This window comes from Aythya ferina (assembly GCF_964211825.1).
Source record: "Aythya ferina genome assembly, chromosome: 2".
Classification (NCBI taxonomy): domain Eukaryota; kingdom Metazoa; phylum Chordata; class Aves; order Anseriformes; family Anatidae; genus Aythya; species Aythya ferina.
The window spans coordinates 25,611,621-25,630,210 of record NC_140297.1 but is presented as its reverse complement, the minus strand read 5'-3'; the positions used below and the strand labels follow the sequence as shown (position 1 = coordinate 25,630,210).

General features: G+C 41.3%; 1 long non-coding RNA gene across 1 annotated transcript; it reads left to right on the top strand.

Annotated features, from left to right (window-relative positions):
• The first annotated feature begins 12,809 nt into the window (after positions 1–12,809).
• On the top strand, positions 12,810–18,340 carry LOC311430919. The gene is made up of 3 exons (XR_014689116.1): positions 12,810–13,082; positions 14,163–14,227; positions 17,946–18,340. It is a non-coding gene; the product is annotated as an uncharacterized lncRNA (long non-coding RNA).
• The last annotated feature ends 250 nt before the right edge of the window (positions 18,341–18,590 follow it).

Below are 18,590 nucleotides of genomic sequence, written 5' to 3'. Positions count from 1 at the left end.
TAGAAACCTGTGACTTAGCTCTTTTAAACCATTTCCGGGGAGCCACTTGGTAGATGGAGACCCGCCATGCCTTGCCAAGACATGGTGGTACCCACACATATCCTCTCTGCCTTTATTTTTGCAGCTCTCCCTGCCATTGTCACAGTGGTTCTCAATGTAAATGAAGCTCAGGTATTTTTTTTTGGTCCAATAAATAATTTGTGTAACCACGCACATGTGTATGAGCACGATGAACTTACTGGAGTGGTTGCTGCTGGTATTTGTTCAGCTAAATATTATTTATGCTTTGGCATAAGAAAGCATTTTACGCCCATTACAATCTTCAGCTCCAACCCTATTAGAATAAGCATCCTGACATTTAGAAAAAGAATAAGCATGCCTATGAATACAATATCATCGTAGACTTCAGAGGAAGTTGAAAATATTTAAAAGGAAGATGAGCAGCTGCTTTAAACTGGAAAGGTGGGAATTAGTTCTTTTTTTACATGATTTTTAGACAATAATTTCTGACATTGTATCTTCATTGTTTCTGCACTGGACTGTCAATCTTAACACTCAATGATTAGATCCTGACTGGGTCTTGAGCATTGCTTCTAATTCTTGTGTGTAGAATAGTTCCACAACTTGAATGTTTTTGCTTCTGTAAACTTCCTTAGGTGTATCTCACTCTTAATATCCATTTCTTCCTAGTAAGTGCAATCAAAAGCAGCAGCACAGACACAGTACCTTGAAGAGCTGGAGTCAGAACTGTTTCAAGCCCTTTCAGGAGTCACCCTGAAAGAAAGCCCAGAGTCTCCCTGACTCAGTACTCAGCAATACTTCAGCCCTGTGAGCAATGGATAGTAAATATCTTGCATTTACAGGAGTTTCTTCTGAGCTGCAGCATGCCAGGGGCAACTTTCCCTCTGTGTCTGCAGGGAACGTGACATTGGTGGAACGTGACATTGACGGCGTAGCACAGGGAGCTCTCATGCTGCCTGGGCTTTCTGCTCTGCTCCAAACACAGACTTATGGAGCAACAGCCCAACCAAATTCCTTTTTGTTCCTAAGATCTCCCTCACAATAAAGGCAGAATGAAAGTGTAAAGGTTGGAAGACAAGAGGACATTGCAACAAGATCAAGGATGCCATGGAAGTATCCCTGTTTGGGAGATGGGAAAGCTTAGCACCATTTTCATAACACAGAGATAACTACTTGCATACTGGAATGCAAGTTCCAACCATGATAAAGTGGAACATTTAAAAGAGAGGAAATAATAATAATAAAAATTATTATTATTATTATTATTATTTAAAAAAAGTAAAACCATACCCAACAAAGCATACGCTTTTCCAGAGTGTAGGGTGTAGGAAGAGCCATGCTACCAAAGAGAACTCTTTCCTAGCCACCACAGCTGCATAAACTCTCATTTATTTCTGAAAGACAAGATGAAGGACTTAATCTTTTCCAGATGGAAATGAGTTGGGCTCAATAGCAAAACATCAAAACTCTGTCAAGTTTCAAAAGCAAAACAGTGAATTTTAAAATCAAGTGATCATGTGTCTGTTTGCACCTTGCTGAGCCTTAAAGAGATCAAGGATCCTTAAGGTCATTTTCTCACCGGTGCTTACTGCAGGCTTCTGCCTCCCAAGGGGCATCTGCATGGCGATGCTTTCAGAAGTACCATGTGGGCAGAGATCTACACAGATCACTGAACTCTCCCACCAAGCCACACCATGTTCAGTGAGTCTATTTTCTTCCAACTTCTGATATTCCCATCACAAGGTGTTTCCAGTGTCAATGTTTTCATAGTCCCTCTTGCATTTTACGTTTTTATTGTTCAGTGGTGCCAAACACGTTCAATTTTTTTTCCTTTTCTTTTCACGTCCTCTACTTCATACTTCTGCTCTCATCTGTTTTACAAATGCAAATTTCTGGCACTGATATTAATTTACTTCTGAATGTATATTTTCCATTGAATGTATAACATACATTGAATGTTGGGGAAAATAAGCAAATAAACTTTTTTTTTTAGCTGTCTACGTAAATTTGTGCAGAACATAGATAGCAGGGTTATTTAGCCATGCATTTGGCAGGACAAACGACTTCTGTTCTTTAAGGATGGGAGAGAGGGAAACATATGCTATTTCCTCCACTTCATGAACAATGCACTGGTAACACGGTGTCTGCCACTTCCTCCCCACAACTCTGCAACTGCACGGTCTGAAGCATTGACTCAGGATGCCTCATGCCCTGCAGGTTATGGATGAGATTTTTGTCCTAGGAGACTGATTCTGTCATAAAAAAAAATATTAAAAGCCAACCCAGAAATCAGCTACGATTCCTTCATGTCAAAAAATGAAAAGCCCGAACCATTGCTGTACATGTTGTAGACTGAGATGAGACACTGAGCCTTCAGCACAGGTCCTTCATTCATTTATGTGACAGCCTGTGACAACCTGTGACAGCAAAAAGTTGTTATCAGGAGTAAATCTGTTTCAGACCACACAAACAGCAGACTTTAGTCCTGGTGTCAAAAAAAGCATTTTTACTTGACATGGAACAGAGTCTAGACTCCACGTTCAGGATTTATTTTGATCTTCTCACATACAGCAGGTGATTGAAGTAACTTGCATGATTTACCAGCTCAATGATTTCTGCAAGCTAGATTGATTTATAAGGCATTACCTTAAAAATACATTATTATCTCTACAGATTAGTCACTTTCTAAGCTGGTTGGAGTGGACCATAAAACAAGTGCCATTATTAATTCTCATTGTCACACATACACATATAAGAAAGGGATTTTTTTTTTTTTGTCTTTTTCTTTTTCCTTTGAATTAACAGAAAACAAACAAACAGTACAAACCTCAACCACCTAAGGTTTTATAACAAATCTGGCACTTTACCCAATTAGACTGCAATTGTTCCCCAGTCTGCAGAGCTCCTCAACATGTTCACACCAAATCTAAGAAGTCAAACCTACCACCAGTCGTGTATCCTATGACCTATGCTTCACTCTTCTCTTTCCCCACTATTATTTTCTACTACCCATAGCCTCACCCAACCTCTGCATTTCCACAGAGCTTTTAACTACCAGCCTGAGGCAAACTGGAAGAAGCAGAGGAAGGAAGGGAGTAGACCAGGAAGGCAATGAGCCAATTTCCCACTGACCAAACGAGCAGAGTCTCATATATTTTCCACCTTATCTAAGCCTGTTTGAGGTGAGGGAGACTGAGATGTGAAAGCTTATTATTTATCTGGACAAATTTGGGGGTCCCTACAAGCCCGCCCTGTGTCCCATCCCATTAAGTGCCATCCATCTGCTCTAGGCACCATGACCTTAGCTGAGTTGTGGCCTTTGAGTTGTTTAAAAAAAGCATTTATCCTCCAGCAGAAACATTGGACTTCTCCCTGCAAGCAATTCAAAGCTTTCCTTTCTAGCTGTATTAACTTGTATACACTATAGTGAATATATATATTCATGTTCTTATTTTTGAACTCCTGTGATTTCTTTCTCTTTCATCATTAAACTCTGTTTTTATGTTGGCCACATATAAACTGTTAATGCATATACAATATATCATCTGATAAAATGGACAAATTGTCTTATTAAAAAGAAGATGATCCCTGGAATAAATTAAGCAGAAAACTAATGAGAGATAGCTGCAGATCTGATAAAGGCAGGCTGATATTTATTTCCTTATTCCAGTAACATCACACTAGGTAGGCTAATAAAATTTAACTCTCATATGTAAAGGCATCTGTCACTTTTCCTGCAGCATTGCTGTAAACAATGTAGTAGTGTAGAGCATTTTAGGAATAAGAAGACAAAAGAACATCCTCTCTCTTTAATATAAAAAACATCTTTTTCAGTTTGGAATGCATGCAGAATTTAAGAGTTGAACTTATTTCACAAACATTGCATTTATTTTAAAACTAGATAAAACATATTTTCTAGACTTAAGCATAGTTTGACACTCTTTTTCCCTTTATTTATTTATTCCCCCTCCCAGCCCCTGACTAGCAAAATAACAGAAGAAAGATTGCTCCTATAAGAATATTTTTGCCATGTTTTGAATTTTGCACTTCACATGTGAAAACAACATGGTTTTGTGGGAAATTGGTGTTGACTGTCATAATCTAAACAGGATTTATTGTTCAGGAAGAGCATAAAAGAGCTCTGTGATAGTCTGGGGCAGACAAAGAGTTTCAAATCACATAATGTATGTATATATGTGTATGCATACACACACGTATGATTTATCCTGCTTTCCTAGAAAGAAGAAATAACATAGTAAATCCATTTGGTGGATGAAAGACAAATAACACCATTAAAAGAAAGTAATTCTAAGAAAATCTATATAAAACACTGTTTTTCTTGGACAGAAAACAACTGTTCCTCAATAGCAGCTCTGGAAATCCTCCCAGGAAAACAGGTCACTTTATTTCCTCATCCTGAGCAAGACTTGCTTAAAATTAATGCAAAATTTCTTTCCTAGTCTCCACCATGTCAGAAACATTTGACTGTGGGCTATACATCCTCTAGAGTTTAGCAGTTCATTCATTATACAGGCAGCTCCAGGTACTTGCATTCCTGAAAGGAAGAATTAATTGTTCTCTGCTAATCCACACACAAACCCCAGATTTTCCTGTGTCTTTTGTACCCTGTAGCAAAGCTAATTTAATTAAGAAGTTTTTGGCCCTGGGTGCTCCCATTTTTTCCCTGGGTATTTCACTGCTGCTGCCACACCACTTTGCCCCTTCACCCTCACCACTACTGCTGCTGGAGGGAGGTGTGCTGGCAGTCAGCTCAGGCACTCAAGCTACTTTTTAAAAAATAAAACTCATTAGATATTTTAACCAATATCAGACCTTGTTTCCCAGAAAGGTCATTGGTAAAAGGCAACATTACAAAGGTCTTATCCTGCAATGAGGAGCTGATGTGGAAAGAAGTTGGCTGAGAGGCTGAAAGCCTGAGTGCTGGATGGTCCCTGGCAGTAGCTGGAAAGACATATCAGGGAATGAAGACAGAAGACAATTACATTTTAGAAAGTAGGTCCCAGGAGTAATGCTCAATGAGCTGGATTTGTTAAGTGCTATCACTGTTTTTTGCTGTGCTTCATCTTTAATGGACTGTAGGAACTATTCTTGACACCTGCCTTGTTAAAAGAACATACCTGTTAAACAGGAACATACCAAAATGCAGCATTCCTAAAATAATAGCATGATGCCATTTGTATCCCAGGGGCTACGAATTATGGATCAATTTCCATTGTGATCTTGGAAGTCAAAGACTTCAAACTTACTTGCAGTGTTAAGATTTCTGGTAAAACAGGAAACTCTTCCTCCCATCCCCCAGGTACAGGCATGATCAGCAGCTGTATAACAAGTTTCAGAGCTTTATAACAGTTTCACTATGTTACCTGACTTTACTCAGGAGTCTACTCAGCTGAATCAGCTGAGGATGCACTGGGAGATGTCCGGGATTTGATTCAGGAGGCACAGCAAAAAGCATTTGCTGAGTAGCCTGACTCACTGCAGGGAGGTGAAAGAGACTATGAAGGGATGTAGGCAAATTAGACCTCACGTATTATGGTAAATGCTCAGCACATAAAATGGACTTGATGGGAGAAATATTCCAAGTACAGCTTTACGTGAGTCATTATATTTTTTCAGGTGACTGATCCGCACATCCCCAAGGCTTTTCTGTGCCTTCAGTACGTCCTGCCTGTGATTAGACATAGTGTCATTCAGATAGAGAATAATTGGGTTCGTATTCTCTTCCCACATACATCAATGCACGCCAGGAACCAATGGAGTTACAGGGGAGGAAGAGCATTAGCTCTAATTCCCAGGCTTTCATATGAGTAGACTGCTACTGAACCTTTTCAGCAAAGTAGATTATTTTCAAGTTTTATCTGCAGGATTATGTCCTAAGCTGCCCTCCTATCTCTCGAAGAAATAGCACTACTCAGCATAGAGTCAAAGAGGAAAAGGCAGGCTTAAGCAGCCACCTGATGCTCCCTGAGTAGATATAGAAAATCCATTGGTTTTTTGAAAGTGCAGTCAATATGTTTCTGCATTGAAGGTGGATCTCTAGGAGCTACTGAGGGGCAAAGTCAAAGTGGAGGCGATTAGAGAGTGTGCTTACGAGCAGGAGTCAGAGGCTAATAACTGCCCTCGTGCTGGGAAGGACTTTGTGCTGCAGGGATAGACTGAGCTCTGCCTGAAGACCCCATTTCACTTCAAGTGCTCCTATTCCTCCTATCCCTCTATGTATCTATGGCATGTGTCAGGTCATGCAGCTGCCACCAGGTCATAAGCTGTCCCCTCCTTTGCTCTGAAACAAACCCATCACATTTTAGGAGCTACACCCCCAGCAGGAGGGAGGGAGCAAGGGGAAGAGCTCTGAAAGGAAAATCAGTTAGAGAAGTTCTCACAGTGATTCATGAGGGAAGAGAAGATTGCAAGGCACATGGAGATGCCAGGAGGATGCGGGTGTCTGGAGGAGGTCAGGCACTATGGACTCACCCCAGGGCACGGTGGGGATGCTCAGCCCATGCAAATGGCCTCCAGGAGCCTGTACTGAGCACCCAGCTCTCCTGGGCGACCCAATGCTCTTTGGGCAAATGTGTTTCACCAAACTTCAAGGAAGCACCCTCAGTGTCCCAAGACCTCAGGGTTACAGGGTTTGCTGCCATGGATCCTGGTCTGATGCTGCTCTGCCTGAGGGCAGTGAGTTCATATCTGGAGCTTCTGGCTTTTGTGGGGAGATGGGGAAGTGACTTGCCAGGTTTCAGCACTACTCAGTGAAGTTCAGCCGTGCTCCCGGACCAGGCCAGGCATGCTTGTGCAGGAGCCCCTAGCTGAGACACAGAAGTGCTTCTGGATAGAGAGGGACCCACATCCCATCCCCACTTCTGCCCAAAGGGGATCTTAACCCTATTTTTCTGAGGAATTGGGAAACAAAACAAAACAAAACAAAACAACAACAAAAAAAGAGAATTAGAGAGCCTTTTTTTTTTTTTTTTTTTTTTTGGCCTGGGATTTCCTGAGTCATCCACAGCTGGGGTATGTCAAAACACAGATTCTTCGAGGAAAAAGAGATGTCTGCAACCAATTCAACAGGAATTTTCCATCAGCAGCTCTGTCCTGGCAGAGCACAGCACTGACGGCACTTTTCAGACACATTCTTGATATCAAGGGTCTCCGCGACTTTTGGGATCTTTGGGTTTATCCTCCAAGATACAGTACAGTCCTCAGCTGGTCTCATCATTTTGATGCCAGTGTCAGACAAAGTGGTAGCTGCTGAGCAATGCCTTTTTTCTCTCAGCTCATGAAATGCAGATACAGCGGTGTGGAATACAAGTCCATGGAAAGGGCTAAGCAGTGCTGCTTTGGAGCCATGGATCTGATAAAAATGTTCTCGTCATGCCAGAGGAAGTCTGCCTGAACACAAAGCATGTTCATTCTCAGCTTTAATAACTTATATGTATTGTGATATTAGCCTACCTTTGTTATAAAAAACACTGAAACACTAAAGCAGAGTATCGAAGATTGGAAGATTAGGAAAAAAAATCTATTCTAGTTTTCTGAATAATGTCTAGGGGTCTATTTTTTAAATGACCTTATGGATTTTTCTCTCAGCCTTTGTTACATTGCATTAATGTGTTTTGAGTATTTCTAGAGTTATAAAACACAGAAAAAATCCCCCATTCTCTTATAAAAGCAGACATTTTCTCAACTGTTACTGGTAACTAGGTGTCAATAGAAACACTGATGCTGCAGGTCTCCTGATTACAGCAGAAAAGCAAATTGAATTTTGTGTTCTTTCAGACTCATGAAGAATATATATATGCACATCCATATGCATGTATTTATATATATGCAAATAATAGATGTTTCATATAGAAAATGCTTTGAAGTCTATGGCCACAGGTGTTGCTACTATCCATAATGAACAGAAATTTAAGGAGAGGAAAAGAAGATTCACACAGTTGTCCCAGAAGCTTCAAGAAGGGCAGTGCTGTGATGGAATATCCTCACAGGGCACAATGCTGGAAGGTGTAGAGCACAGGAAAGGAAAGGAGTTAAATGTGCAGAGACTGTGTTTAAAGCCTTCTGTTTTAATAATCATGAAAAACGAGGATAATCAGAGAACACATTATTATAATAATCTTTGCTGAATGAGTAAATGCGACCTAGTAAAGCACTGGTGCTTTAAAAAAGAGGCAGAAAAGTTTGCTCTGTTACATGAATCAAAACCATCCAAAAGTCCCCAGTCTTTTCTCTAATAAAACTTTGTAACTTGGTGATTGACGAAACATTCTCAAAGGGTTAAAAGTCTGAACCTCATGGGTTCTGTCCCCATGAGACTTGTCTAGACAAACCAACCACTTCCTTTCCTGGAGGATGTTCATGCTCCAACAGGAAAAGCCACAAGACCTTTGTCATCTCCTCCTGTGTAAAATACCACAGTGGGAGGTGGGCTGGGGGTGGGGAGAGCCCCTGCATTGTCTCCCGCCAGTAGTACTGCTACTGGAGCTTGCTCCTTCTCTATGTACAGCAGATCATCTGGCCAAGCTCACCAATACAGCATTCAGTCCAGTGTGATCCTTTCAAGACAATGTCAAAAAAAAAAAAAAAAAAAAAAAAAAAAAAAGAAGCAGGAATGATATTAAACCAACATTTTCCATAGCATTTCCATAACATCCACCCTCTTCACTCCTCAGTTGCTCCTTCCCTTACCTACTATGCATCATCTCTTCCTGTAAGTGAATAGATGGGGCTGGAACCGTGAGGGTCTTCTGCATCCTTTCGCTATCTCTTCTTCCATGCTATGTCAAGAGTAAGGCTTTCTTTGGTGTATAAGAATTTAATATCCATAGTTTTGAGTGTTTCTACTATCCACGATCAGCTATATTACTTTATTGTCAATGGGGACCAGAACATGAACCTGCAGAAGCAGGTTAAGCTATAAGACATATAAGATACATCACGTAGCAAGTGTGGAGTGTGACTGCAAATACATAAATAGCTTTTGCCCTGGAAAACAACACCATGAAATAGTGTTGTGGTTGCTACAAGTGTTTTTACCTCTTCTCATAAAAATACCTTTTCCTCACTGGGGCACAATAAAGTCCTGTGTAACAGTCAGTGCCTCTGTAGAGGCTCTCAGCACTACAGGCAGTAAGGTGAACCCTCTCCACCACTGCAGCACTTCTTCTGAGGCTGAAGAGGCTCCATCTGTTTCCCCTTAGCTGTTGTGCCCCTTGTACCTAAAAATCACTGATGGAAGAAAGGTACCAGGGTAAGGAGGAGTCATAGAGTTAAATGAAAACCACTGGGATTCACAGATGCAACTGAGGTTGTAACTGAGCTCGGTGGTTCCAGGAAACAGGATGCTGTATGGAGAAAAGACAGAATGTCAGAGCCTCAGGTAATCTGCTAAAAACAAAACAAAATGAAATAACAAAACAAAACCAAATGAAAACAAAAACAAGCGAATTAAAAAAAAAAAAAAAAAAAAAAAAAAAAGGAAACAAAAGAAAGTAGATTCAGCAGATTCATCAACATGACCCCAGTAGGACATATCTGTCAGATGAGATTTCTACTTAACACATTCTTCTCATCCAAGAAATACATGATCTCCTCCCTCGACTAATTCAAAGCCACTATGGCCTTAGCAGATGGAAGTTATCAGCACTTGTTGTGCTTGGTGTTTCCCCAACAATTTCAGAGCAAAGGGTCTGTTCCCTGTTGCCTTTCTCTGCCACACTGATTCTCAGTAGACTGCTGAACTATTAATATTTATGAAAAATTAAATCCATGTGGAAAATCAAGGATTAAAAGTCCAACAGTGAGCAATTTGGCATCCTGGTGCTGCTTTATGTACACAACAGTACAAAATTCTATTACCACTTAATTGATAAACAATTTAATACACCAGGAAAAGCATTGGGTAACAAATCCAAATAAATAAGCTCCACTACCTTGAATAAGTGAGGGGATGAAGTTATCTGGCTCACTAGATGAGTGGCTTAACTCTTTGTTGTGATCAACGCTTGTGCGTATTCCACCTCCGACTTGCTAGCTACTCCATACTTCAGTTTTGCAAATGGACCTAAGAACCAAAGGCAGAGAGTTCAAAGACAGTCTAGCTGTTGCGTGAATACACACAGCTCTGAGCTTGGCTCAGATCTCAGGATGATGCCTCTTATGAGTCTCTCCTTCCAAAATATTAGTTGATCTTATTGCTGATTGCTGCAGCTTTCAGAAATGTAGGTGTGCATGCAGGGACACCTTTGTGAGCATGGCAAGTCTTGTTGGTCACCAAGCAGCAGAGGGAAACCTTTTACAGCAGTTCTGAGTTCTTCCAATGGTTATAAAAGGGTTCCTTACTGGTGCTGTACTAGTTACCTTCAGGACACAGTTGCCCCTTACCTGAACAGCATAATTAATAGCCAGTTTGGGAGATAACTGAAGCCTTTTGGGTCAGTGAAGAAAGGGAGTTCTATTAGCTTTTGGATATTTTCTTCAGTGTCCATGAGCTGACCAAACACCACCACTTAGAGTCACAAGAAGGAGGAAAGCCTCTTATGGACTCTGGACAAACACGCGTTTCAGACTCATGAACGGGATCAAACAGGTCTGTTTTGTTGTCTTTTCTTCTGTAGCTGGTTATAAACAGAACTACTCACAGAGAATAAATGTTATGATTATATGTTCTTCTATTAATTAAAAATAAAAAACAGCAGTGAGTCACCTTCAGTCACAGGGAATAAAAAATAAATCAATAGTTATTAAAACCCAAACCACTGTTTGTCACACTAACGCCTTTTATATTTATCTCCTGCGTTCTCTCTAAAGCACTTTGCTGGTTTTCTTGAGGACTTCCTCACAGCTCACAGCTGAGGAGGATTTCCTGTTTCCAGGATTATAACCTAATTGAAAGCAGAGGAAGCAGCAAGAACCAGTGAGCCCCTAGGCAGGAAAGATGACATTTTCATGGTCAAAGAAATAAAGCAGCTTCTGAGCTGGGAGATGTAAATGTTCAGTGGCACAGGGGTGCACCACCTCTAGGCTGGCCAGCAGATGAGCCAGGTTCACACTCAGCACATGGGTGCTGCCAGCTCCAAGCAGGAGTCACTCTCCATGGGTGAGAGCCAGAGGTTGCTGAACTCAGAGGTGTGTTGGAAGAGGCAGCACAGGCCCCTGCTGTCATTTGGCTGGGCACTGGGTCACCACTCCATGCCCCGCCTGTGCTCCTAGTGACAACACATGGCCAACATCAAACAGAGAAGTTACTGCAGAATCATAGAATCACAGAATAGCCGGAGATGGAAGGGATCCACAAGGATCATCTACTCCAACTCCTGGCACCACATAGGTCTACCCAAAAATTCAGACCACGTGACTAAGTGCACAGTCCAAATGCTTCTTAAACTCCAACAGGCTTGAAGCAGTGACTGCTTCCCTGGGCAGCCTGTTCCAGTGTGCAATCACCCTCTCAGTGAAGAACCTCTTCCTGATGTCCAGCCTAAACTTCCCCTGCCTCAGCTTGACACCATTCCCGCAGGTCCTATCACTGATGACTAAAGAGAATAGATCAGTACCTGTCCCTCCACTCCCCCTCGCAAGGAAGCTGTAGACCTTGATGAGGTCTCCCCTCAGCCTCCTCTTTTCCAGGCTATATTTTAATGGCTTCTCATTTGAATTACATGAAAGTATGTTTTTGACCTTTAAGGATAAAAATCAGTTTCTATTTTGACCAGGTGTTTCTACAAAAGTTAGATCTACAGGAGGATGTTTCTATAATAGCATCATCCATTTAGATACAGTCATCTGACAGAAAACTTTTCCAGGCTGAACAGGCCAAGTGACCTCAGCCACTCCTTATACGTTTTCTCCCCTAGGCCCTTCACCATCTTTGTAGCCCAGTATCTTACTGACTTGAAGAAAGAGGCTTTAATCTATGCTGGTTGGTTTTCTAACAAAGGAACATGAAAGAGACGCATGTCCTTGTCTCTGAAGAGGAGGTGAAGGATCAGCTAGTACAAGGAACACAAAAATCAGTTGCGCCAGACTAATACGTGGCTGTATCTGAGCTTGGAGACTGCAACCCTCTTCAAACTTCCAGATCTAGAGGAACACTTTGGCTGCAGCCTAAAAGCCACATGTACATTAGCTCCCCCAAGCCAGCCAATCTTCTTCCCATGACCTGCCAGGAAACAGCAGTGTAGGCATGCAACTAATTTTAAGCCCAAACCTTCAGCCCAGTCCTTGACCTGAATAGTGAATGAGGATCTGGATCCTGGCATTTATACGTGATAGTTTATACGCAGCCAAAGCAAATAGTGTAGTCAGAGGTCACGGGGCTAGATTTTGAAAAGTCCTACATAGAGAAGAGATCTCAGGAAAGCAAATTTAAATCACGCTAATGTCAAGAAAATTAATTCTGATTGCTATATTCTTTATCTGTTATGACTAGACAGATGAAAATCTACGATAGCAATTTTGCCTTTAAGGTCATTTTATTTTTTTCTTTTATTCTTGTATTTGCTTATTTATTTATTTATTTGAACAGGCTCTGTACTAATTTTCCTCACAGAATGACTAACAGAAATATGACCCTCATGCATCTTTTGTAGTTAATTCATTAGGTCAACTCTAACCACTAAGCCCCTTGTCAGGTTATTTCTCTTAGTGATAAGGAACAATTGACCTTAAAAGACTGAAACCAGGTAGATGAGCCTATTCCACAAGGTCTCTTGGCTCCACCCCTGTTAGTGAAATCTGCCAGGTGTGGATCATTTGTCCTTTGCTATATAGGAAACACGAGGACTCACATGAGTAATTGCCACTTCAGAGGAGCTTGAAGCTCATGTTACCTAGGGTGTTTTTCTACTGTCATGGCTAAATGCGTTCAGTATTCCCCAGCAGGCTGCTTTTTCTTCGTGTTTTCTACTGTCTCTGTGAAATAGTTTTAGAGACTCTATGAGGTAGTTAAGTTGGTAGTGCCTTCTCAGTACAGTAAAGCCCTGGTGGTACAACTTCACCATATAGTAATTTGGAAGTGACTCAAGTTCAGAAGCAGGCTGGTAAGTGTTGCTGGGTTCTACAGTTGTTTCATGTTGGGGAGTTTGAGTACTTCCTTCACCTTGTCTGTTTTCAGAGAAGTTACTTACATGGATTCTAAGCTCCCTTTCCAGCCTCTAAAAATATTTTAAAATAGTCATAATAAAATAATGAAAAACCTCAGAAGCTCAAGTGCTTACAGGTAAACCGGACTTTGAAGAATGTTCTTAAATATTCGTTAAGATTGAACAACAGCCTGTGTGAAAAAGGCACCCTAATGTGAATTCAAATTTTGCCTTGTGGTAAGTAAATTTGGATAGGTACTGATGGCATTATCATTGCTTTCACTAAGTGGAAACTGTGAGAATGTACTGAACCTCCCCTGCCTTAGCTTGACACCTTTCCAAAGGATCCTATCACTGGTGACTAAAGAGAATAGATTGGTGCCTGCCCCTTCACTCTCTGTCATGAGGAAGTTGTAGACTGATGAGGTCTCCCCTCACCCTCCTCTTTTTTAGGCTCAACAGGCCAGGTGACCTCAGGTGCTCCTCATACATCTTCCCCTCTAGGCCTTTCACCATCTTCGTAGCCCTTCTCTAGACACTGTCCAACAGCTTCATATCCTTGTTGTACGTGTACTGTGGTGCCCAGAACTGTACACAGTACTCAAGGTGAGGCTGCACCAATGCAGAATAGAGCAGGAAATTGCCTGCAGATTTCACCTACTGCTGGGCAACCAAGGCTTTGAGGCAGCCAGAGCTTGGACTGTGCTTACTATGGATGTCCCATCTTCCAGTAATGGGGAGGTCTACAATGGGGTGAGAGCACAGGGTGAAACCTGGCTTGCTCTCTAGCCTTGCCCTAGGGATGGCTCAGGTGCTTCCATGTTTGTCTGCAGCACAAGGAGGACAAAAGGAAGGGTCATCTCCTGCCTTGTTCAGAACAGGAGTGAGAAACCATTCAAGCAAAATGGAGTATGTAAGATTCACGCATATGGAAATAGGCATAATATTTTTTTAAACCACTAGCAGTTTTTGTTGAAAGGTATTAGCAAAGACAAGTCTAATCTGAACTGGAAATTTCAGGAAGCTATTGTATTTTAGGTTGCATTGAAAGAATCCTGAAAATCCTGTGAATGCTGTACATTTCATGCTGTATCTCTGAGCAGGTAAATGAATATATGGTGGGGTGGAGAAGCTAGAAAAAAAAAATGCATGCAGATTATTTGGTAATTATTGACATGAGGATTCTGTGCTTCTCCTTAGAAAGGAGCTAGCCCTCTGTAGAGACAAGATAGGAGCATATACTGAATACTAAATTGTTCCTGTAGGTCAATTTTATTGCTCTTATGCATTCCCAGTAATATAAAGGATAATAACAAAACTGAAATCTAGAGACAAAATCTCCCTCAAATCTTCCCAGTTTCCTACTTGAGTTTTTAATGCTCTTCTAATGCTTAAAACTGCCTGGAAAAGTAGATAATATTTTCTGGTAGCTATATGATTTTTTTTTTTTTTTTCACATTAGGACAAAGTAGTTTAAAAGAAAACTGCCTGTTTTCCTACCTGGTACACTATTGTTTGTTGTAGTTTTAAGGGCATGCTGGCTTCTTTGTATGCTGTGCTCCATCCACGGCAATAAAAATTCTTATGGTGAGTTTTGACCTTGGTGATATTCCTATAAGTTGATTGCTCTCCTGAGCATCTTAACATTTCCAGAGTTCACCCAGAAAAACCTGGGGAGTAGTCTGCCCTAAGCAGCAAGAAATAATAAACACATCTAGTTTTCATTGATTTCCACTGGTCACTGCTTGCATCACAGTGATTGTTTTCCCTCTAAACTGGCAGTCTCCATAATTTGATTTAGTTTCAACTGCATGAACTAGAAACTCCATATTATATGAGTGGAATTCACATTGTCTATAACTAGGTGTTAGCCGTGACCACTTTTAAAGTGTTGTGGTTATGCTTTTCCAAGTGTATCCCTAGAATAACATCTACTACTATTTGATATCATTTTGCACACCACTATCTGGATGGGCTAGATTGTCGGTCTTTAAAGAACATTGGGTCCAGAAGCTTGTTTAACAATATGGCAATAAGTCTACTGGGGACATCATCAGTACATGGTGAGACTAGAAAACAAAATGTTGTGTTGTTACTGGAATTAATAATAGTAGTAGTAACTATACTGATAATAATGCAAGGTTGTATAAGCTGATTTTCCCTGTCAGTCTCAAAATATTCCTACAAGTGCAGGTGAGATGTTTCTGCTCCAGTGCAAGGTAAGAGTTCATAACTAGCAACTGAATATCTGCTTTTCTCTGTTTAGTCAGGGTGACACCATTTCCCTCTCTCAATGTATTTGTTGCTTTTCTTTCTTTCTGTCTGAAGAAGGTAGCTGCACACCTCATAGTCTGAAAGCTCATGCTCATAATGTGTTGGACTTAACTGGTAAAGCACACTCCAGTCCCACACGATAGTCCGCATCAAAAAATATGTGGTAGGGATGCTATATAAAATTTGCAGCTGCTTAAACCGCTAAGTCATGGGTAAAAGTATCTTGTGGCTGAGCTGTATTAGCAGTTTTCCTATTATAATGCTGAGACTGCCCTAGTGCTAAGAGATGCTAGGTACACATATTATAAGCAAGGGCAAAATCTGTACTGGAGACATTTGGCTTACCTCATCTCATTAGGATTTAATGACTGGTTTGTGTATCACACTCTGGTCTTGTGAGGTCACCAATCAGCATTCTTGCTGACACTACTGAGGAGAGAGATTCATGAGAAGATACTGGAAATAACACTTCTCTTTTTCCTGAGACAGTAAGTTCAAGGGAGCTTGCAAAATTCCTGATGTACTAGTTTAAAAGAGGCTTATACATACTATATTTCTGTTGGATCAAAGCATTAGTCACCTGAAACATGGATTGCAAGTCTTGGGGCAGACAGACCCTCCTCATGCCCTGGCATTGGCAATGGGAGCTGGTCACTCTGGTGAGATACGGCATGGGTTAGGAGCCAGCCCTGCAGTGTCAGAACCACAGTTGACTATAAGTGTCACATTTCTGTTCACTTCTTTCAGAGGAGTCACAAACACCAGGGAGTCTTGGTACCAATTTAATATCCGGAAAAATAGTTTTAAGAGTATTTATTATTGGTGTTATAGCAGCACCTAGAGACCCATCCTGGGACTGGGAATCCTCTGCCCTGGCAATAGGCAAAGGGGATGAGTGAGGGTCCCTGTGGTGAAGCGGTTGCAGTTGTAATGGGAATGACTGGAGGGGCAAGGAGGAGTGCAGCAAGACAGAACTTGCACCCCCTAGGAAGTAGCCTGGGCTACACCCAGAGTTATGTCACCTAAACACAAAGGGACCTGTGACCTCCTTGTGGGCTGTGCTTGTTGACATGTGTTTTTTTAACCCTGAGGTTTCATAATATAGGGTTATGTTGGGCTTAACTTGTCAGGCAAGGCATTTTTAGAATTTGCTCGTCCTCAGAATTATTGCTAGTAGAGGGGAAAAATCCTAAATTACTATGAATTCTTTAATTTCTATTCCCCCAAACAAGCTTCTAGTTAGTTGAAATAACTTGATCATTGGAAAAGCCACAGATGAGGCTTTATGGAAAATAAGCATTAAGATATCGGTGTTTATTGGAATCAGCTGGACTTTAAGTGTTGCTAGAGCAAGCTGGAACCCTGCCATTCTGGATTTTATCCAAGCTACTGTAAGAATAAATCACTCTTTCTGCCTGTTTGCCTGGAAGGGACAAACATTCATCAGAATGTTTCATTTCTGCTTAATTCAGGAGATGGACAGGAAACCCAAATAATACTAATTTTCAGTTACTGGGGTATTTTGATTCATGATAAAGACTATTCATTTTAATTTATTTCCACTGTTAGGATGCTAAATACTCATGTATACAAAATGAAACAAGAAATTAGATGCTTAATTACAGACACCCATGAAAATACTGGCTTTGTTTCAATACTGATCTTATACTCAGTTCTTGAAAATTAAATTGTGTATCCTACCACTAGCAATATGGCTTTCTGTGAATTTATAGATAGGAGAAAGTTGATAAATACTAAGCCAAATACTTTCAATAGAAAAAATATTTTCCAAATTTCATGTGTGGCTTTACTCAGATTAGCAATGTAATGGGACTTAGTGGAAAGTGAGTAAATCCTATATATGGCTGACAATGCTTTCAGGAATCAGCGTTTATAGAAAAAAATATTTAAATTTATGGTGCGGGGGGGGGGGGGTAAATATAATACAACCATAAATTCAGGAATGCCTCTTTATTTTCCAAAGAAGTACAAAATAAAAAGAAAAATGCAGTGTTGTCTCTGTTCCTGTGGGGTGATAGGCATCCTCTGGTTGAGGGGGGTGGGGATGCGGCTCAAGACAGCTTCTTTGGTACAGTCCCTTAAAGCTGTATTGGCACAAATTATCAAACTCTAGTTTCCACATTTAGATAACTTCACTAGATAAGAAAAAGAATCTTGTAATTTGTTTCCTAAATGCACACTTTCCAATCTTCAACCTGAAAGGTCACCCTCTAAGTGCATTGGAATAGAAAAAATGTATAGCTTAACCACCCTAAACAATTTCCCAAGCAAACTGTATTCCCAGGGTGTCCCATCTGCGAAAACTAATGCTCAAGTCACTGAGGAAAGTCTGCTGCAAGGAAACTGGCTCAACTGGTCTACAGCCAGTTTATAGAGTGTATTCCTCTTTGTAAACACTTTCCTCTGAGTGACATGAGCTGCTTCTGTTTGAAGAATAAGAAGGCTGTTCCAGAGGGTATTAAGTGCTGTTTCGAAGTGTTTTGGGCGTTTTTTCTTTTTTTTTTCTTTTTTTTTTTTTTCCCCCAGGCAATGCTCCATGTCATGGACCGTGGACACACTCTGCTGGCTGTAAGAGCCCCGCGGCCACCACCAGGTGTCCCCACAGGAGGCCGAAGGCCCTGGGCCCGTTCCCTCACCACCCAGCAATCTGCTAGCATTGCCCCTGCCTGAGCTGAAGGCAGGTTTTGGGTACGACTTGGGTGTTTCAAGGCTCCTGGAGCACTTATTCTTGTGCTTTCACAGCTACTGAGAAGAGCTCTCACAGCCAGTGCACAGCTTCCTTCCCCATGCCTTCCCTATGGCATCAGGACACAAAATGGGGCAGGTGAGGATACATGCCTGCCTTTCTGTGGGGCTGGCTGGAGATGTGGAGGAATCATCAAGAGCACTCCTCTCCTGATAGAGGACCGAGCGCTCTCAGGCACAGAGATTACTGCCCTCCCTCTGCTAAGGCCAATTGAAATGCCCTTCCTTGGGAGGGATCCACTGAAGGCCCACTCTGGGCAAGTGTGCAGGATACTTGCTTAGATCATCACTCTGCTAGTATTAAGCAACATTTTAAATAGAAATTTCCGTGCTGACTTCATTAACTTCACAACAGCTAAACTCCAGGTTCAGTTTTCTAGCTGGGCACTGCTCTTTCAGTTAATGGGAGTTGGGCAGTGAGGTACC